The following is a 23132-nucleotide window of genomic DNA, read 5'->3' as shown; positions in this document are numbered from 1 at the left end:
AGGTAAAGTGTAACGTAAATCCTAATTTAAATTTGAAGTCAAATTTAAATTTCTTCATGCATGCTAAGAAAAATAATGATTATCATTAAGTAGAAATGAAAAATTTTAGATTTAGGTATCATGATAGGAATAGGGTAATTGTAGATCATAACCCTAGGAGAACCATTCATGATAAACCTAGGCATGAAGACCTAAGGAGAACCAAGGCATTAATCCCAAGAAGGGGAGACACATGCCTAGAAAGGGTAGGTCTAGGAATATCCATGGTGGACATGTTGACTCTAGGTTTAGGAACCTAGAAAGGGAAAAATCAAGCTTTGAAGGCAAAGCTTGATAAGTTGGAGAAAACCCTAGAAATATTCAATGTTGGGTCTAAGGGTTTAGGTATGGTGTTGGGTAGTCAAAGACCCAACAATGATAGATCTGATTTGGAATTCCGATCTAGTCCCTCCAAGGCCAATGAGAGATTATATTCTAGGGTGGCAAATGATCATCGCAAGGGAGGATTCTCCAAGGCTAAGGGAAAGTCTTATGCTAGGGTTGCATATGACTATAGCAAGGAGAAGCCAATAAATGACAAGAGAAATCCATTTAAGGGTAAGGAAAAATTAACCAAGGACAAGGTGTCCAAGCTTAAGAAGGTTAGGTTTGTAGGCCAAGTATCACAGGAGGTACACCGATGTGACCTAGCAATTATAGATGAGTCACCTAGGGAGGTGACTAAGGTTAAGAGCTCTAGGGGAAACTCAAAGAGTCAAATTGAGACCCATGACCAATGAATTTCAAGTGAGTTTTACTTGGGAGTGTAGGTTGGGTCATGGAATGTGTCAAGTGGTTTAGAGACAGACTTGAGTCTCAAACCTAGGGATTTAGCACACATTGGATTGTGTTTCATGCAAGGAAATATGACATTGGGGTCATATGACATGATAATTGGTTTTGGATGTATATATGTCATATAAACCAATGCTAGGGATGCATTGTGGGTTAGTATGAACAAATACATCAAGAGTAAGTCAAACTAGGACTTTAGGTCAAGGTTCAATTGAACCATTTAGCTAGTTTTGGATTTTGTATCAATCTTTGGATTGATGATAGATACATTTTGTAATATATTTTTTTTTCAAATAGACATGGGTAAAACAGACCTCTCCATAAAATTTGGAGATTTTTGGATGTTTGTGGAATTATTAGTGTATTTCTGAAATCGGGTCAGAAATGCAGGATAGGCTGAAAATAGTGTGACAATCGACTGGTACAGTAACCAGTCGATTGGTAATAATGTATTTCAAGCACAAAATGATTTTGTGTTGAATTCGATAGGAGCAATCGACTGGTGATTCTGCCAGTCGACTGATACCAATCTAAAATTATTTTCAGCATTGGATTCTGACCGAGTCAGCTTATATATGTGTATGAGATCCTAGGGAGATAAATATATGAGTTTAGGGTCAGTTTGGATGATAAGTTTTGACAATTGGGAGATTGTTGGAGTTTTTTGGATGTTAGACAAAGGGGGAGAAGTAAGGTTTAGTTGGGAAAACCTTAGTGCCTTTGCGTAGGGGGAGCCTTGTGATAGGTTATTAAATAGCCCTGTGGTAAAATCCTAGCTCAATTGGGGAGCTTAGGTGTAGAGGGAGCCTTGTGATAGGTTCTTAAATAGCCCTGTGGTAAAATCCAGCTCATTGGGGAGTTAGGTGTATGGGGAGCCTTGGGATAGGTTCAAATGCATGTTGCATGTCCATTCGGCGGTGTAAGCCCAAGTGTGTAGCCTTGGTAACGTAAGTCCATTCGGCGGTGTAAGTCCAAGTATGTAACCTTGGCAACGTAAGTCCATTCGACGATATAAGTCCAAGTGTGTAGCCTTTACAACGTAAGTCCATTATTTTTAGCATATTATTTTGCTATTATGTTTTCCCTAATTTAATTGTATTGTCAAACATCAAAAAGGGAGAGATTGTTGGAACAATCCCAATGGTCCGTACGACCATGTGTTTTGGTGTTTGGACAAAAGGTTTAAGTTAGGTTCACCCTTGTATTTGATATGTGTATTTGAGTATGCAGGTTTACAGGATACACATATGGCTCAGGTTGATGACTTCGGGTTTAGTGAAGAATGGAGCATCTAAGGGACCATGGATAAGGCAGCAAGGACAAGGGCCAGGGAAGCGACTTTGAGGCATACGTGAAGGATGGCATTGGGATGAGTCGCGGGCTTGGGTGCATCCAAGGGACGAGAGCCAAAGGAAGTAGGCTTGAAGGCAAGAGGTCAAGGCTGCAACGAAGAGTCAAGTAAGTCATAAGGGTGAGGGTCCGAGTGCTGAGAGATTATACTCGGGTAGCAGTTGACTGGTGGTTTCATCAGTCGACTGGTATAGTCGACTGGGCAGTCGACTGGGAGCGAACAAAATGCTTCTGTTTGCTCCGCCAATGTGGAGCAATCGATTGGTAATTTTACCGATCTACTAGTATCTAGCCATTGGATGTAACGATAGAATCTCCACAGAGGGAAGTCGACTGATGGTTTTGGCAGTTGACTGATAGGAGGGATTTTCCAAACTGTGGCCTATATAACCAAGGCTTTGGAGCTTGATTAAGGCTAATAAAATAGAGGTGGTTAACCCCTATTAGTAGTCTACCAGTGCTTTAGCTTCTCAAGAGTTCTTGTGAGAGTTGTGGTGAGATTTCTCCACCCACAAGAAGCTATGTGAGCTAGCCAGAGGTCTTCCGAGGAGTAATCCATTGACGGATAGGGATCGTCCATCTTACAGACAGCCGTGGAGTAGGAGCCTTATCTCTGAACCACGTAAATCGACATGTCGGTTTATTTGCTTGTTCTTTCCTTTAGACTTTAGCTTTCGTATTTGTATTTAGTATTAGATTTCCGTTGCGTAACTAACAAATACATAGGAAGTGATTTATTTGAGGGGGGGCGTCTATCCAACCCCCCTTCTAGCCGACCACAAGATCCCCTACAAAAGCAACTTGTGAAAATCTAGCAGCCTGCCCGTGCTCCCTGGCAAGTCATGTGACTCCATCAGCACCACACATGGGTAGGTCATGCCACACAAAAATAGCCATGTTCAAGCAGCTGCAAAGAAGTAGGGGCAAGTTGTGCTTAAAGGTACGACTTTGCCTCCCACCAATTGCCAATTAAGGGTCGACCGTGTGAAATCACACAGCTGCACCCCCTTCTAGAGCCGAACCGAGGTTGAGCCATGCCAAAAACACGGTCGTGCCACATTTCCAGAGAGGATTCAGAGGTTGGTCATGCCAATTGGCATGACCATGCCTCTCCACCCGAGTAGCTTCGCACCTTGGCCATTCCAATTGGCATGGGCATGCCTCTCGGGACATGGTGATGTTAGAGTGTATACTAAAAGTCTAGCTTTTTGTATAAACATATAAGAATCACATTGGTCAAATGCCTACATTTATGCTAAGAGTAGTTGTCTATTTAATTTATATTGTAGATAACTTGGTGTGAGGAGACACACAGAAGATTATGTTATCAGATCCTTATAAATTATAAAGAGTTGCTCACAACCAAGATGGAATGGGACAAACCATTGGAGTGTTTGTAGTGTAATTAGGTATTAGTTTATCTTGACTAATAAATTACACTAGTACACTATGAGTGTATTGAGCAGGACCAATTGAGGTAGTATCTTTTTATACTGACTATATAAAAGAACAATACCTCTGTTATTATGGAAGTGTGTATTCTTAATCATGATATAATAACAAGCACATATACTTAGTATTTATTTCTTTTATTTATCAAAAGGTGCGATTTAGATCGTTAAATCAATATGTCCGATAAGTTGGGAAATGATATTATTTATATAGTGTGTTATTGATTATAGAATGAAATTGTGTCCTAGTAATTTAGGTTGATGATGTCCCCTTGAGGAGCTCATAAGGATTGTCATGTAAATCCTGCAGGTGGACTTAGTCCGACATGATGATAAGGTTGAGTGGTACTACTCTTGGAGCTAGATATTAATTAAGTGAGTTGTCAGTAACTCATTTAATTAGTGGGCATTCAATATCTTAAACACATGAAAACTAATACACTCATGATAAGAATGGGCACATATGGTAATATGGGATTGGTGCGGTAGTGCAATAATAACTCTTTAGTGGAATAAGATATTATTGATGAACTTGAGTTGGGTGTTTGGGGCGAACATGGGAAGCTCAAGCTCATCGGGAGACCAAAACCAATTCCTCCTCTCGACCCCTATTGTAGCCTCTTATTTATAAATTCTTTTATCCACCCAAACCCAACTTCTTACCTACCTTAAGGTGGCCGACCAAGCCAAGCTTGGAGCTCAAGCTTGGGTCGGCCAAACCAAGGTTAGATGGGTTCAAGTTATGGCCGGCCCTAGCTTGGAGCCCAAGCAAGGGTAGCCGGTCACATTGAATTCAAAAGGAAGTTTTATTTTGTAAAATCTTTCCTTTTATAGAGATATATTAAAAGGATTTAAAAGGATGATTTTAAAATAAAACTTTCCTTTTTTTAGATCGGTCATAAAAGAAAATAATGGGAGTTTTTATTTTGTTGAAAACTTTCCTTTTATGTTGGTTTTAAAAGAGAGTTTTAAATTTTAAAATATTTCCTTTTATAGTTTTCTATAAAGGAATAAAAGAGATATTTGAAATCTTTCCTTATTTGTGGTTATCTATAATGTGAAAGAAAGATTTTAATTTTTTGATAAAACTTTCCTTTCTTGAAATCATGTTTTATTTTAAATCTTATCTTTTATAGATATCCATAAAAGGATTTAAAAGAGAGAGATTTTAATTTGTAAAACATTCCTTTTAGAACTATCCACAAAAGAGATTTTTAAAAGAGAGATTTTAATTTTTGTTTAAAATCTTTCCTTGCTTGGAGAACAAGCATGTTGCCGGCCATGACAAGAAGAAAAGGAAGTTTTAATTTTTTGTTTTAAAACTTTCCTTTTTAGTCATTGGCAAGGAATATAAGGAAGTGTTAATTATGTTTAAAACTTTCCTTATTTTCCAAGACCAAGGAATATAAAAGAGAGGGTAGAGGTGCCTCACCTCACAACAATACATCTTCTATTCCTCTCCTCTCTTTTTTAGTGGTGGCCAGCCCTTACTCTTTCTCTCTTCTCCTTTGTTTTCCCTCTTGGTGGCCAGCGGCATATTGGTGTGGAGATCCATTGATGGCTGGTTGCTTGAAGGAGAAGAAGAAGAGAAGGAGGTTCTCTTGTCTAGCATCCCTTACAGGAAAGTTGGTGGTCAAACTTCATCATCTCTTGGAGAAAGTTGGTGGCCGAAACTTGAAAGGAAGAAGAAGGCTTGGGCGGATTCTCGTCTTGGTAGATCGTCACCCACACGACGTCCGAGATAAGAAGAGGAATACAATAGAAGATCGTGAGGTCTATAAACTACAAAAGGTATAACTAGTTATTAGTTTTCGCATCATAACTAGTTTATTCTTTTGTTTACATCTTGAAATACCAAACACAAGAGGCTAACGATTCTAGGTTTCGAATTTATGATTTGATTTTGTGTTTCTTTTATTTTTTCGATCTTTTGATTTGATTGTTCTTAGTGGTTAAACCTAGGGTTACTATAAGGAGATTAAATATTGAATTTTGTTGAAAGGTTTTGTCTAGGAAGTGGTGGATGATCCCATACCTAAGAAGGCCTAGTGCCTCACCATGTTTAACCTAGAAGTCGATCCTTGAAATAAATATTTAATCAACTTTGTAACATGAGTGGATTTGGATTAATAATGTTAAGCATCATTTGTGATCCAAGCCTATACCTCTAAGAACAGATAAGTTGAATTTGGAATCAATAATGTTAAGTTCTGTTTGTGATTCCAAATTTAATTTCTAAAGAACACAATAGGTTGTTAGGAAAGGTTCGGGACTTGTACAAAATTTTTGTATAGGGAAACCAGTACGATATTCTGAGTAGCAACCAACAATTGGTATCAGAGCTAGGTTTTAACCTCTGTGAGCTTGGTTTTAGTTTAATTATGCACACGCCGTACATATTTCAGGTAGGATAATAGTAGGATGTGCAAATAGATTAACTCTGTGGTTGTAGGCTCCAACTATTATGGCCTATTGTGATTGTGTGTGATTAGACCCTCGGACATGTCGAGGGCATTTTATGTGTGTGCATGACTGTACTTATTAAATACAGCAGGAGCTGTATTAGTTTTAGGATTTTACATTTTTGTTCGATCTAGACTTTATGTATATTCCTTTCAAGAATATAGGATCGATATATGTAAAACTCTATTTTGTCGTTGATCGTATCTGAAACATCCCGTGTTCTACCCTCAAGTTTTTTTTTTTTTTTTTTAGCAACCCTCTCGACCTCTGCTATGTAGATAACCGTAGTGCAACACCATCATAATGATTTATCATATCCAATGTAAATGATATCATCCCAATCGGAGCTTAACAAAAAGTAACAATGAATTCTCAAATCTCTCCCTATACTAATGAAGAACCTCTCACAATGGAACGAGTATACTTTGCACTCCTATACGTCTGGACAGTGTCGTGCGTCCATCTCGCCTCCTCGCCTACTCCGTCCGCATACTCCTAGGAGACGTCCTCACCTGTAACGTAAATGTGGTGAGTCAACGACCCAGCAAGTACAGACCAATATGAATATGAAGATATCTATAAAGTAGTAGAAATAGCAACTAGAAGCTTTTAAAAGAAACCATAACACAACCCAAGTACGATATAAGAATGATATAACATGCAACAGTGATCCTACGTAGCTAATAGGGTGAATATGTCACATATCCGATAACCACAGTTAGAGCCAGTCAATAGTCCCATGAACCTAGAGGTACCTCCTAGAGAACATGCAGTCAGTCATATAGCCGAAGCTACCATATATAATTTACCAGTCAAGTTTGGATGGGCCCTTCCCGGAGCTCATCCCGGGTCACCCATCCCGTACTGCTACCACATATGCTCATACTCATCCAATTATCTATATAAGAAAACATAATATATCCGCGTTATACTGTAACAATCTATCACACATATCCATTTCATTCATTCAGTAATCATTCCCATTCATAGAGACCTTTCCATTTTCGAATCATACGTAACATAGAATACACAATATAAATCATGCGTAACAAAATTGAGAAACGATCACAATATAATCATACATATCCGTATAAGAATAGACCACAATGTAAGATATACAAAACCAATAATCGGAACACCAAAGAAATCCGAAGAAAAGAAAACACCTTACACTGGCAAAAGAAATCCGAAACCTTCACATGAAACTACAGTTAACCTGAGAACCAAACAAGTGCGACCACAAAATGAATAGAACACCATACACAACAATCAATTTCCAAGCAAAACACACTAAAACCTCAGCTAACCAAAGCCACTGGACACTTCAAGCTAAATCCGCAAGAAAATCCATGGCAATTCATTCCAAATCATTCCAGCATTTCATGAAAATTAGAGAAATAAGAACAAAAACATAGTATCTCCAATCCGTGCCTAAAGCACTTGTAACCAATCCAAGTCCTTCAAAAGCAACAGAAAACAGAACATCATCGATCCCAAGCTAAATCCGGTACTTAAATCAAGTATATCAAAGTAACGGAAGATCACAAGTAGGGAAGCTAACGTGTAGTCATATAGGAAGATCACAAGCATACACAATTTTATACAGCACTAACCACAACAGAACCACATCAATCTACAATGACTACACCCTATCATCTACTTGATTAAACCACCAATTTGAAACCAAATCGATAGAAACCCAAAAATCACCAATGCAGAAATCTCCAACCAATTAATACCATTTTGAAAATCTAGAACCCATCAAGTACTTGTAACCGCCATAGCAAATGTATTAAAATCTGTTGGATCAATTGCGAAAAACCTTGATTATCATAGAGGCAGATCAACCCCGCTTTAAAACCAAACAAGTCCACAACTACCGGAGCAAAGCAACATCGAATTAGTTCTACATATTCTAAACCAATCCAGCAATGCTACACATGAAATCCAAAGAATATGGCAAGAAACCAAAACGAAACAAAGAATTGCGAAGCATCCACTACCCACCAAGTTCACCCGTCCTGTGAATAGGTACAAATAGAGAACCCGATGGAAACATTAAAAATAGCATAGAACCTCAAAGAAATCGTATCAGCAAGCCTAACCATAACTAAACAACATTGAGACCACAAATTGAACCGCAAACACCGCTGTAATCGCAAACCAAATCAAGAGTCCTCACGAAATCTCAAGATCGGCTCAAATACCTCATGGAAACCTTAAACCAAATTTAGAACTTCTCAAGAAACTCAACCACAACTCATTCCACAATCGATATCTCAGTCAAACATTTAAACAAACAAGTGTCACACAGAAAAAAACTCGAAACATCATCTTCATGGAAGAATTCGAATCCAAACTCAATCACTGCCTATCGAACACCTGAAGAACCACAGGAAGAACACTCTGAGGAAATCGAAGTCCATCAAAACATAATGCACCGGTAAGAATCCAGAAGCAATGCAAATCGAGCAAGAACATCAACGGAACCTCAAGCCGAATCACAACTCTACAGGGAAGAAATCAATCGCAAACTATACGACCGATCCGATCACATAGAAAAACATTTCACAACTTCTACGTTCCTATCCCATACCTCATAGATCTCGCATAACCATAAGGATATGAACTTGCCTTTCCCTTCTTGCGTCGCCGTCGGAAATCCCTAGCACTGTGATGTCGTGCCGACGGGGAGTGTGTGTAGGCCATCTGTGACTGGTCGACGTGTCCTCCGCCGCTCGCCGACGTGGGAAGGCGTCTGACCAGATCTCACAGCCGGTGACGAGGTGGGTCGAAGACCACAGTGGAGGAGAAGAAGAGTAACGGCGATTTTGGGAAGCACAGTGAAAAGAATCGGCTGAGAAATTTGGGATTTATAGTTAGGTTAATGATTTTAACTTAGGGTAATTAGATTTATCAACTCCTAACTTAATTAGGTATTATCTTAAACCTCCTCACCGTTAACTATTCTACCCCTGAAACATGTGTAGAAATTCTTTTTAACTCCCAAAAATTCCTCAAAATTCATAATTAATTAATATAATTTAATTTTTAAATTAATTTCCTAATTACTGTTCGTAGGTCCTTACAATTTCCCCTCCTTAAAAAAATTTCGTCCTCGAAATTTAATTTACCAAATAGTCCCAAATGACAGTTGCGCATATCCAGTTCAATTTCTTAGATAGCTTCCTCCACCAGCTGACTTCCCCACATAACCTTCACCATTTGGTCTCTCACTTCAAACTCTAAATCTTTCTGCCTCTGACTCACCGTGTGAGTCAACATGTCCAAGCCCTAAATCATGTAGATGCAAAATAATTTCCAAGTGAACTGAATCCAAAGGCAACATCAGAGATCCTTACCCCACTTATAATTCATGAATTTTAGCTAAAAGGAAAGAGTCATGATCAAATAAGTGGCCTAATTACTCCGTCTTAGGAAAGTATGACAACTCAATATTAGGAAAGTCTTGTGACAGCACTTAGAAGAGTCTTTTAAGGAGGTCTTGGATGAGTCCCTTAACAATGCAAGTCTTAGGGTAATCTGATATTAAGTTACCTCCTCAGAGACTCACCAACTCAATATTAACCATAACTCATGCTCTTAAAACTCATCTCATTCATGCTATCCAGAGAAACCCAATGAGCAAATTGAACAGAGTGAACATATGGTGTAGTAATACCAGGCACCAACTAAAAATTTGTCATATAACTTAGGTCCTCTTATCTTTAATTATCTTCCAAATATCAGTATGTGTTATGTTCCTTAAATCATAATTGTTATGACATCTTTTAATCATTTTTTTTTAAACAATTAAATATGAACCCTAAACCTAATACTAGGGTAATATATAAACAGTGGTTTAAGAGCTTCCAATGAATTAGGAAATTTAAAGCTACTAAGTATACTTCCAACCATATCTATCAATGCTTCAATTCTCCTTTCTGTAATTTCTTTACATATTAAATCATTTTAATGAAGTGGTCTTTAACTTCTCATTTTATTTAAAATGAACATAAACTACATCGTCATCTAAATATCTATATTACTAAAGACATTAAATTGGGTTACACTCTCAAACACTGACTAATTCAATGAAACTGAGATAGGCGATAGAGATCGAGGTTACTTTAAATAAAATAGCAAAAACAATTTACATAAATAGATCAAGGAATTTGCATATATAAGTACTTGGGGCTTCTCTAAAAGCTAATTAAATAAAATGAAGCCAAGCTACAACGTTCCCTTTCTTACATAAATTGATACCAATAAACATAAAAATTATTATCATTTAAAATAAAAACTACAGAAAGTGCTTAACTATGGGAATGGTAGAAAGGAAACTAGGCATTCGAGAAGGCATGAAGAGGTATAGGGAGCAAAAAGAAATAGCATAATTGAATATATAGCCTTCATTTATAAACCAGGTGCAATTGTGTCATGAGGCACAATAGAATGCAATTAGTTTAAGTAGCAAAACACATTTCGGATGAATTCACGAGTAATTATGCGGGAATTGTCATGATGAGGAGTACCATATATCATCATCCAAACCATGTTTGTCCCAACTATTTAAGAGCTTCTACATCAGTCTTATCCATTTGTTGATCGCTATGAGAAGTCTATCATTAACAATACCCAAATTAATTAGATCATTTCTTGCCAGTCACACAATTATAAAAATAAAAACTATCTTCAAAATATGATTTATTTCACAATTGGTCTCAATGGCACAATAGCATGCAACCATACTGGTAAGGGTGAAACTGCATAAGACATTAATCTCATCAATACACACTACTAATAACAAGGGTCAATAGTCTAAAATAGCAAATTTCTGCATCTAAAAACTTAGGCTTTAAATTACTCATATTATACTGCATAGAAGATATCTTTGCAGTAGATTGTAGGTATCTAGCAAACTGTATGTTGCCCCAAAAGAATGGTAGCTACAAGTCATAATTTTAACTTGGAAAAGACAAATAACATTAGTTGGGTGTACTTGAAGAAGAACAAAAAATGTATTGGGCTCCATTTTATATAAAGTATGGACATTATCAATTTTTATACCACATTGTTTATTGATGACTTGAAAGTGGGGATCTCAGTCAAAAATTATTGCAAAAGACGTAACAAACAAAAGGATCAAAATCAAGGATACAGGTTAATGACTTCAAAGGGTAAGATTTGGCGGTGCCGCTAGGGTCAATCATACAATGGAAACTAATATAACAACTCAAGTTGATTTGTTCCTATGGTTGCTCTCAGATCACTTACAAAATTCTTAAGTTCATTACAAACTATCAAGAATTCCTTAGGTATCTTATCTTTCCATTTGGTCCTTGCATTGTTCACTTACGGAAATTACCTGAACACATTTTGTTTTTTTTATCTAATGACAAAGGACCTCTAGACATAAGCTAAAGTTATGTATTTAAGCACGTTATAATTCACCATTCAAATTTAGAACTATCATGAAGGAAATCTTACAAACTTATGGACAGAAGTAGCCGAGTTCCTGACGAGATGGCGTGTGCACACTGTCCTTTAGGAGTGACTGCTCTGATACCAACTGAAACATCCTGTGTTCAACCCTCAAGTTTTTTTTTTTTTTTTAGCAACCCTCTCGACCTCTGCTATGTAGATAACTGTAGTGCAACACCATCATAATGATTTATCATATCCAATGTAAATGATATCATCCCAATCGGAGCTTAACAAAAAGTAACAATGAATTCTCAAATCTCTCCCTATACTAATAAAGAATCTCTCACAATGGAACGAGTATACTTTGCACTCCTATACGTCTGGACAGTGTCGTGCGTCCATCTCGCCTCCTCGCCTACTCCGTCTGCATACTCCTAGTAGACGTCCTCACCTGTAACGTAAATGTGGTGAGTCTACGACCCAGCAAGTACAGACCAATATGAATATGAAGATATCTATAAAGTAGTAGAAATAGCAACTAGAAGCTTTTAAAAGAAACCATAACACAACCCAAGTACGATATAAGAATGATATAACATGCAACAGTGATCCTACGTAGCTAATAGGGTGAATATGTCACATATCCGGTAACCACAGTTAGAGCCAGTCAACAATCCCATGAACCTAGAGGTACCTCCTAGAGAACATGCAGTCAGTCATATAGCCGAAGCTACCATATATAATTTACTAGTCAAGTTTGGATGGGCCCTCCCCGGAGCTCATCCCGGGTCACCCATCCCGTACTGCTACCACATATGCTCATACTCATCCAATTAGCTATATAAGAAAACATAATATATCCGCGTTATACTATAACAATCTATCACGCATATCCATTTCATTCATTCAGTAATCATTCCCATTCATAGAGACCTTTCCATTTTCGAATCATACGTAACATAAAATACACAATATAAATCATGCGTAACAAAATTGAGAAACGATCACAATATAATCATACATATCCGTATAAGAATAGACCACAATGTAAGATATACAAAACCAATAATCGGAACACCAAAGAAATCCGAAGAAAAGAAAACACCTTACACTGGCAAAAGAAATCCGAAACCTTCACATGAAACTACAGTTAACCTGAGAACCAAACAAGTGCGACCACAAAATGAATTGAACACCATCCACAACAATCAATTTCCAAGCAAAACACACTAAAACCTCAGCTAACCAAAGCCACTGGACACTTCAAGCTAAATCCGCAAGAAAATCCATGGCAATTCATTCCAAATCATTCCAGCATTTCATGAAAATTAGAGAAATAAGAACAAAAACATAGTATCTCCAATCTGTGCCTAAAGCACTTGTAACCTATCCAAGTCCTTCAAAAGCAGCAGAAAACAGAACATCATCGATCCCAAGCTAAATCCGGTACTTAAATCAAGTATATCAAAGTAACGGAAGATCACAAGTAGGGAAGCTAACGTGTAGTCATATAGGAAGATCACAAGCTTACACAATTTTATACAGCACTAACCACAACAGAACCACATCAATCTACAATGACTACACCCTATCATCTACTTGATTAAACCACCAATTTGAAACCAAATCGATAGAAACCCAAAAATCACCAATGCAGAAATCTCCAACCAATTAATACCATTTTGAAAATCTAGAACCCATCAAGTACTTGTAACCGCCATAGCAAATGTATTAAAATCTGTTGGATCAATTGAAAAAAACCTTGATTATCATAGAGGCAGATCAACCCCGCTTTAAAACCAAACAAGTCCACAACTACCGGAGCAAAGCAACATCGAATTAGTTCTACATATTCTAAACCAATCCAGCAATGCTACACATGAAATCCAAAGAATATGGCAAGAAACCAAAACGAAACAAAGAATTGCGAAGCATCCACTACCCACCAAGTTCACCCGTCCTGTGAATAGGTACAAATAGAGAACCCGATGGAAACCTTAAAAATAGCATAGAACCTCAAAGAAATCGTATCAGCAAGCCTAACCATAACTAAACAACATTGAGACCACAAATCGAACCGCAAACACCGCTGTAATCGCAAACCAAATCAAGATTCCTCACGAAATCTCAAGATCGGCTCAAATACCTCACGGAAACCTTAAACCAAATTTAGAACTTCTCAAGAAACTCAACCACAACTCATTCCACAATCGATATCTCAGTCAAACATTTAAACAAACAAGTGTCACACAGAAAAAAACTCGAAACATCATCTTCATGGAAGAATTCGAATCCAAACTCAATCACTGCCTATCGAACACCAGAAGAACCACTGGAAGAACACTCCGAGGAAATCGAAGTCCATCAAAACAGAATGCACCGGTAAGAATCCAGAAGCAATGCAAATCGAGCAAGAACATCAACGGAATCTCAAGCCGAATCACAACTCTACAGGGAAGAAATCAATCGCAAACTATACGACCGATCCGATCACATAGAAAAACATTTCACAACTTCTACGTTCCTATCCAATACCTCATAGATCTCGCATAACCATAAGGATATGAACTTGCCTTTCCCTTCTTGCGTCGCCGTCGGAAATCCCTAGCACTGTGATGTCGTGCCGACGGGGAGTGTGTGTAGGCCATCTGTGACTGGTCGACGTGTCCTCCGCCGCTCGCCGACGTGGGAAGGCGTCTGACCAGATCTCACAGCCGGTGACGAGGTGGGTCGAAGACCGCAGTGGAGGAGAAGAAGAGTAACGGCGATTTTGGGAAGCACAGTGAAGAGAATCGGCTGAGAAATTTGGGATTTATAGCTAGGTTAATGATTTTAACTTAGGGTAATTAGATTTATCAACTCCTAACTTAATTAGGTATTATCTTAAACCTCCTCACCTTTAACTATTCTACCCCTGAAACATGTGTAGAAATTCTTTTTAACTCCCAAAAATTCCTCAAAATTCATAATTAATTAATATAATATAATTTTTAAATTAATTTCCTAATTACTGTTCGTAGGTCCTTACAATTTCCCCTCCTTACAAAAATTTCGTCCTCGAAATTTGATTTACCAAATAGTCCCAAATGACAGTTGTGCATATCCAGTTCAATTTCTCAGATAGCTTCCTCCACCAGCTGACTTCCCCACATAACCTTCACCATTTGGTCTCTCACTTCAAACTCTAAATCTTTCTGCCTCTGACTCACCGTGTGAGTCAACATGTCCAAGCCCTAAATCATGTAGATGCAAAATAATTTCCAAGTGAACTGAATCTAAAGGCAACATCAGAGATCCTTACCCCACTTATAATTCATGAATTTTAGCAAAAAGGAAAGAGTCATGATCAAATAAGTGGCCTAATTACTCCGTCTTAGGAAAGTATGACAACTCAATATTAGGAAAGTCTTGTGACAGCACTTAGAAGAGTCTTTTAAGGAGGTCTTGGATGAGTCCCTTAACAATGCAAGTCTTAGGGTAATCTGATATTATGTTACCTCCTCAGAGACTCACCAACTCAATATTAACCATAACTCATGCTCTTAAAACTGATCTCATTCATGCTATCCAGAGAAACCCAATGAGCAAATTGAACAGAGTGAACATATGGTGTAGTAATACCAGGCACCAACTAAAAATTTGTCATATAACTTAGGTCCTCTTATCTTTAATTATCTTCCAAATATCAGTATGTGTTATGTTCCTTAAATCATAATTGTTATCACATCTTTTAATCATTTTTTTTAAACAATTAAATATGAACCCTAAACCTAATACTAGGGTAATATATAAACAGTGGTTTAAGAGCTTCCAATGAATTAGAAAATTTAAAGCTACTAAGTATACTTCCAACCATATCTATCAATGCTTCAATTCTCCTTTCTGTAATTTCTTTACATATTAAATCATTTTAATGAAGTGGTCTTTAACTTCTCATTTTATTTAAAATGAACATAAACTACATCGTCATCCAAATATCTATATTACTAAAGACATTAAATTGGGTTACACTCTCAAACACTGACTAATTCAATGAAACTGAGATAGGTGATAGAGATCGAGGTTACTTTAAATAAAATAGCAAAAACAATTTACATAAATAGATCAAGGAATTTGCATATATAAGTACTTGGGGCTTCTCTAAAAGCTAATTAAATAAAATGAAGTCAAGCTACAATGTTCCCTTTCTTACATAAATTGATACCAATAAACATAATAATTATTATCATTTAATATAAAAACTACAGAAAGTGCTTAAGTAACTATAGGAATGGTAGAAAGGAAACTAGGCATTCGAGAAGGCATGAAGAGGTATAGGGAGCAAAAAGAAATAGAATAATTGAATATATAGCCTTCATTTATAAACCAGGTGCAATAGTGTCATGAGGCACAATAGAATGCAATTAGTTGAAGTAGCAAAACACATTTCGGATGAATTCACGAGTAATTATGCGGGAATTGTCATGATGAGGAGTACCATATATCATCATCCAAACCATGTTTGTCCCAACTATTTAAGAGCTTCTACATCAGTCTTATCCATTTGTTGATCGCTAGGAGAAGTCTATCATTAACAATACCCAAATTAATTAGATCATTTCTTGCCAGTCACACAATTATAAAAATAAAAACTATCTTCAAAATGTGATTTATTTCACAATTGGTCTCAATGGCACAATAGCATGCAACCATACTGGTAAGGGTGAAACTGCATAAGACATTAATCTCATCAATACACACTACTAATAACAAGGGCCAACAGTCTAAAATGGCAAATTTCTGCATCTAAAGACTTAGGCTTTAAATTACTCATATTATACTGCATAGAAGATATCTTTGCAGTAGATTGTAGGTATCTAGCAAACTGTATGTTGCCCCAAAAGAATGGTAGCTACAAGTCATAATTTTAACTTGGAAAAGACAAATAACATTAGTTGGGTGTACTTGAAGAAGAACAAAAAATGTATTGGGCTCCATTTTATATAAAGTATGGACATGATCAATTTTTATACCACATTGTTTATTGATGACTTGAAAGTGGGGATCTCAGTCAAAAATTATTGCAAAAGACGTAACAAACAAAAGGATCAAAATCAAGGATACAGGTTAATGACTTCAAAGGGTAAGATTTGGCGGTGCCGCTAGGGTCAATCATACAATGGAAACTAATATAACAACTCAAGTTGATTTGTTCCTATGGTTGCTCTCAGATCACTTACAAAATTCTTAAGTTCATTACAAACTATCAAGAATTCCTTAGGTATCTTATCTTTCCATTTGGTCCTTGCATTGTTCACTTACGGAAATTACCTGAACACATTTTGTTTTTTTTATCTAATGACAAAGGACCTCAAGACATAAGCTAAAGTTATGTATTTAAGCACGTTATAATTCACCATTCAAATTTAGAACTATCATGAAGGAAATCTTACAAACTTATGGACAAAGTAGCCGAGTTCCTGACGAGATGGCGTGTGCACACTGTCCTTTAGGAGTAACTGCTCTGATACCAACTGAAACATCCCGTGTTCAACCCTCAAGTTTTTTTTTTTTTAGCAACCCTCTCGACCTCTGCTATGTAGATAACCGTAGTGCAACACCATCATAATGATTTATCATATCCAATGTAAATGATATCATCCCAATCGGAGCTTAACAAAAAGTAACAATGAATTCTCAAATCTCTCCCTATACTAATAAAGAACCTCTCACAATGGAACGAGTATACTTTGCACTCCTATACGTCTGGACAGTGTCGTGCGTCCATCTCGCCTCCTCGCCTACTCCGTCCGCATACTCCTAGTAGACGTCCTCACCTGTAACGTAAATGTGGTGAGTCTACGACCCAGCAAGTACAGACCAATATGAATATGAAGATATCTATAAAGTAGTAGAAATAGCAACTAGAAGCTTTTAAAAGAAACCATAACACAACCCAAGTACGATATAATAATGATATAACATGCAACAGTGATCCTACGTAGTTAATAGGGTGAATATGTCACATATCCGGTAACCACAGTTAGAGCCAGTCAACAATCCCATGAACCTAGAGGTACCTCCTAGAGAACATGCAGTCAGTCATATAGCCGAAGCTACCATATATAATTTACCAATCAAGTTTGGATGGGCCCTCCCCGGAGCTCATCCCGGGTCACCCATCCCGTACTGCTACCACATATGCTCATACTCATCCAATTAGCTATATAAGAAAACATAATATATCCGCGTTATACTTTAACAATCTATCACGCATATCCATTTCATTCATTCAGTAATCATTCCCATTCATAGAGACCTTTCCATTTTCGAATCATACGTAACATAAAATACACAATATAAATCATGCGTAACAAAATTGAGAAACGATCACAATATAATCATGCATATCCGTATAAGAATAGACCACAATGTAAGATATACAAAACCAATAATCGGAACACCAAAGAAATCCGAAGAAAAGAAAACACCTTACACTGGCAAAAGAAATCCGAAACCTTCACATGAAACTACAGTTAACCTGAGAACCAAACAAGTGCGACCACAAAATGAATAGAACACCATCCACAACAATCAATTTCCAAGCAAAACACACTAAAACCTCAGCTAACCAAAGCCACTGGACACTTCAAGCTAAATCCGCAAGAAAATCCATGGCAATTCATTCCAAATCATTCCAGCATTTCATGAAAATTAGAGAAATAAGAACAAAAACATAGTATCTCCAATCCGTGCCTAAAGCACTTGTAACCTATCCAAGTCCTTCAAAAGCAGCAGAAAACAGAACATCATCGATCCCAAGCTAAATCTGGTACTTAAATCAAGTATATCAAAGTAACGGAAGATCACAAGTAGGGAAGCTAACGTGTAGTCATATAGGAAGATCACAAGCATACACAATTTTATACAGCACTAACCACAACAGAACCACATCAATCTACAATGACTACACCCTATCATCTACTTGATTAAACCACCAATTTGAAACCAAATCGATAGAAACCCAAAAATCACCAATGCAGAAATCTCCAACCAATTAATACCATTTTGAAAATCTAGAACCCATCAAGTACTTGTAACCGCCATAGCAAATGTATTAAAATCTGTTGGATCAATTGCGAAAAACCTTGATTATCATAGAGGCAGATCAACCCCGCTTTAAAACCAAACAAGTCCACAACTACCGGAGCAAAGCAACATCGAATTAGTTCTACATATTCTAAACCAATCCAGCAATGCTACACATGAAATCCAAAGAATATGGCAAGAAACCAAAACGAAACAAAGAATTGCGAAGCATCCACTACCCACCAAGTTCACCCGTCCTGTGAATAGGTACAAATAGAGAACCCGATGGAAACCTTAAAAATAGCATAGAACCTCAAAGAAATCGTATCAGCAAGCCTAACCATAACTAAACAACATTGAGACCACAAATCGAACCGCAAACACCGCTGTAATCGCAAACCAAATCAAGAGTCCTCACGAAATCTCAAGATCGGCTCAAATACCTCACGGAAACCTTAAACCAAATTTAGAACTTCTCAAGAAACTCAACCACAACTCATTCCACAATCGATATCTCAGTCAAACATTTAAACAAACAAGTGTCACACAGAAAAAAACTCGAAACATCATCTTCATGGAAGAATTCGAATCCAAACTCAATCACTGCCTATCGAACACCAGAAGAACCACTGGAAGAACACTCCGAGGAAATTGAAGTCCATCAAAACAGAATGCACCGGTAAGAATCCAGAAGCAATGCAAATCGAGCAAGAACATCAACGGAACCTCAAGCCGAATCACAACTCTACAGGGAAGAAATCAATCGCAAACTATACGACCGATCCGATCACATAGAAAAACATTTCACAACTTCTACGTTCCTATCCCATACCTCATAGATCTCTCATAACCATAAGGATATGAACTTGCCTTTCCCTTCTTGCGTCGCCGTCGGAAATCCCTAGCACTGTGATGTCGTGCCGACGGGGAGTGTGTGTAGGCCATCTGTGACTGGTCGACGTGTCCTCCGCCGCTCGCCGACGTGGGAAGGCGTCTGACCAGATCTCACAGCCGGTGACGAGGTGGGTCGAAGACCGTAGTGGTGGAGAAGAAGAGTAACGGCGATTTTGGGAAGCACAGTGAAGAGAATCGGCTGAGAAATTTGGGATTTATAGCTAGGTTAATGATTTTAACTTAGGGTAATTAGATTTATCAACTCCTAACTTAATTAGGTATTATCTTAAACCTCCTCACCGTTAACTATTCTACCCCTGAAACATGTGTAGAAATTCTTTTTAACTCCCAAAAATTCCTCAAAATTCATAATTAATTAATATAATTTAATTTTTAAATTAATTTCCTAATTACTGTTCGTAGGTCCTTACAGTATCATTGTGAGGCGTGGTGCTATTTGAGGACCAGAGACGCAATGGAAAAGGAAGCTCGATGGACGCAACGACATGAGACCTAGGGTTGGCGGCTAGTTTTGACGACTGCTAGGGCTGGCAGTACACAGAGGACAATGATGGAAGAGGTCATAATAGTTGGAAAATTATTTTTTCCATATTTATTGCTTTTTATTTATTGTGATGTGTGTGTGTGTGTGCATGTGATGTGTGCTTGCATGATAAAATCCTCATTAAAAAAAAAAACTAAGTGGGAGAGAGATTAGTAAATAAATTCCACGGTCTCCTTTATTGGTTTGTAAGTGATGCAAACAAACTTATGTGTTGGCTCTGAGTTCCTCCCTCCACAACGGATGAGTTTGTTTGCAGATCACTAGATCAAATTTCCTAAATGGATGATTATAGGAAATTATTTAGGAGCGTGTGATCTTCTCTAAATGAAGGGATATAATCCTATTTAATGGACTAAGTATCAAGTAATGGTATACACTTAGGCGCATTTAATAGTATCCTCCCCAACGGAGTCACTGCTATTATTTGTGTGACTAAAGGAATACCAACTATTAATTTATCATAAAGCTAGTAAAACCCCCTCTTACAAATGTTTGAATTTGTATACGTCCACACTAACGTGGCATACAAAATTCATGGTGTTTGAGGTAATTTTATTTGTCATAAAGTTAGGTTGACAAAATAAAATGGGTAAAACCTCCTCTTACAAATAATTGAATTTGTATACGTCCACACTAACGTGGCATACAAAATTCATGGTGTTTGAGGTAATTTAAGATTGACAAGATAATTAATGGGTAAGACCCTTCTCTTACAAATGTCTAAATTTGTATACGTCCACACTAACGTGGCATACAAAATTCATGGTGTTTGAGGTGTTGGTGAATTTAAATAATATTGTTTTGAGGAATCAATGTTATTTTAAATTCAAAAGTTTTGACTAAATATTTGATCGAAGATAGACCTATTAATTTTATTTGTCATAAAGATAGGTTGACAAGATAATAAAATTAATGGATAAAATCTCCTCTTGCAAATGTTTGAATTTGTATACGTCCATACTAACTTGGCATACAAAATTCACAGAGATTTTGAGGTGTTGGTCTTGACCAAAATTTTTGTGATTCTTAGGATTTCAAATGTTTTTCAATTCCCTAGCTGTTATACTAAAGAATAGACTTAGTAGTCCCAATTATAATGATTGGAAACAAAACTTGGACACTAAGGTGGACTGTTCTCTCAGAACTGAGAACAATAAAGGTGTATTTTATTTATTAGTTGTTGAAACATATTTAGTGGTGTTATCTACCGGTACCTGGTGTGTAGATACGGGAGCCACTGATCATGTTTGCAATTCATTGCAGGGGTTCCAAGAAACCCGGCAACTATATGAAGGGGAAATCACCGTCTACATGGGCACTGCTGCAAAAGTAGTAGCTGTTGCAGTAGGAGATGTTTATCCTCTGATAGGAATAAAACATGGATTTTGATAAATTATCTTTACGTACCAAGTTTTAGAAAGAACTTGATTTCGGTTTCTAAACTATTCAAAGAACTTGATATTCTGTCTATTTTGATAACAAAGTTGTTATCAAGAAAAAATAGGGAAGTTATCTGTTCTGGTACGTTGGTTGGTAATTTATATATTCTAAACCCAAAAACTCCCACGATGCAACAAATAGAAATTAATAACACATCTTCAAACTCTAATAAGAGAAAGCAACCTTCAAGAATGAACCAATCATATCTTTGGCATCTAAGGCTAGGTCATATTAACTTGAGTAAGATTCAAAGGATAATAGCCGATGAACTTTTGGGTTCATTGGTGGTGGAAAACTTTCCAACCTGCGAGTCTTACTTAGAAGGAAAAATGACCAAGAGGCTTTTTAAGACTAAGGGGTATAGAGCCAAAGATGTGTTGGAATTATTCTGATTTGTATGGACCTATGACTATCCAGGCAAGAGGTGGTTTCGAATATTTCACCTCTTTTATAGACAACTATTCAAGATACGGGTATATTTACTTGATATGTCACAAGTCTGAGTGCTTTGATAAGTTCAAAGAGTACAAAGCTGATGTGGAGAAACGTCATGGTAAAAGTATCAAGACACTATGGTGAGATCGTAATGGCGAGTACCTCTTAGGAGAGTTCAGGAGTCACTTATCAGAAGTCGGGATTCAATCCTAACTGACTGCACCTGGTACACCCCAACAGAATGGTGTGGTAGAACGAAGGAATAGGACTCTTATGGAAATAGTTATATCAATGATGAGTTATTCGGAATTACCAAATTTGTTTTGAGGATATACTCTGGAAACAGAAGTGAACATAGTACCTTCTAAGTCAGAACCCTCTACTCCTATAGAATTGTAGAATGGGCATAAGCCTAGTCTGAAGCATATTCAGATTTAGGGTAGTCCAGCATATATGTTGAAGGGAGACGCTGAACAGGAGTTCACTTGTTTGTGGGTTATCCTAGAGAAACAAAAGGAGGTTTATAGTCCTAAATATCAGAAGGTCATTGTTAGCACCAATGCCCGATATTTAGAAGAGGACTATGTAATGAACCATAAGCCCATAAGTAAATTTATTCTTAAGGAAATAATAAAGGGCACGTCTAATCTAGTACCAATAGTACAAAATGAGATACCACAAGAAACTACAACACGTGTCACAAATGATACACAACTACAAACAGTGTCTCGTCGTAGTGGGAGGGTTGTTAGGCAACCTGAAATATTCATGTTTTTGGGAGAGTCGTCGGACTTGATCCCAGGTAAACATGAACCTGATCCCCGTACATATGACGAAGCACTCAAGATAAAGATGCAGCATCTTGGCAAAGAGCAATGAATTCAAAAAAAGAATTTATGTATTCTAACAAAGTCTGGGAGCTAGTAGAACCTTCAAATAGTATAAAAGCTATTGGATGTAAATGGATCTACAAAAGGAAAAGAGGGACAGACGGGAAGGTGGAAATTTTCAAAGCAAGGCTTGTTGCGAAGGGGTATACTCAGAAAGAGGGAATTGATTTTGAGGAAACCTTTTCGCCAGTAGCTATGCTTAAGTCTATCCGGATACTCTTATCTATCACTACAAGAAAAACCCTCATAGACATCGGTGGAACAACAGCGGTTTTAAGTAAAAAATCGATGTCTTTGAGTATTTTACACCGGTTT

This window comes from Zingiber officinale, chromosome 11A (genome assembly GCF_018446385.1).
Source record: "Zingiber officinale cultivar Zhangliang chromosome 11A, Zo_v1.1, whole genome shotgun sequence".
Taxonomy (NCBI): domain Eukaryota; kingdom Viridiplantae; phylum Streptophyta; class Magnoliopsida; order Zingiberales; family Zingiberaceae; genus Zingiber; species Zingiber officinale.
This window is presented reverse-complemented; position numbering follows the sequence as displayed.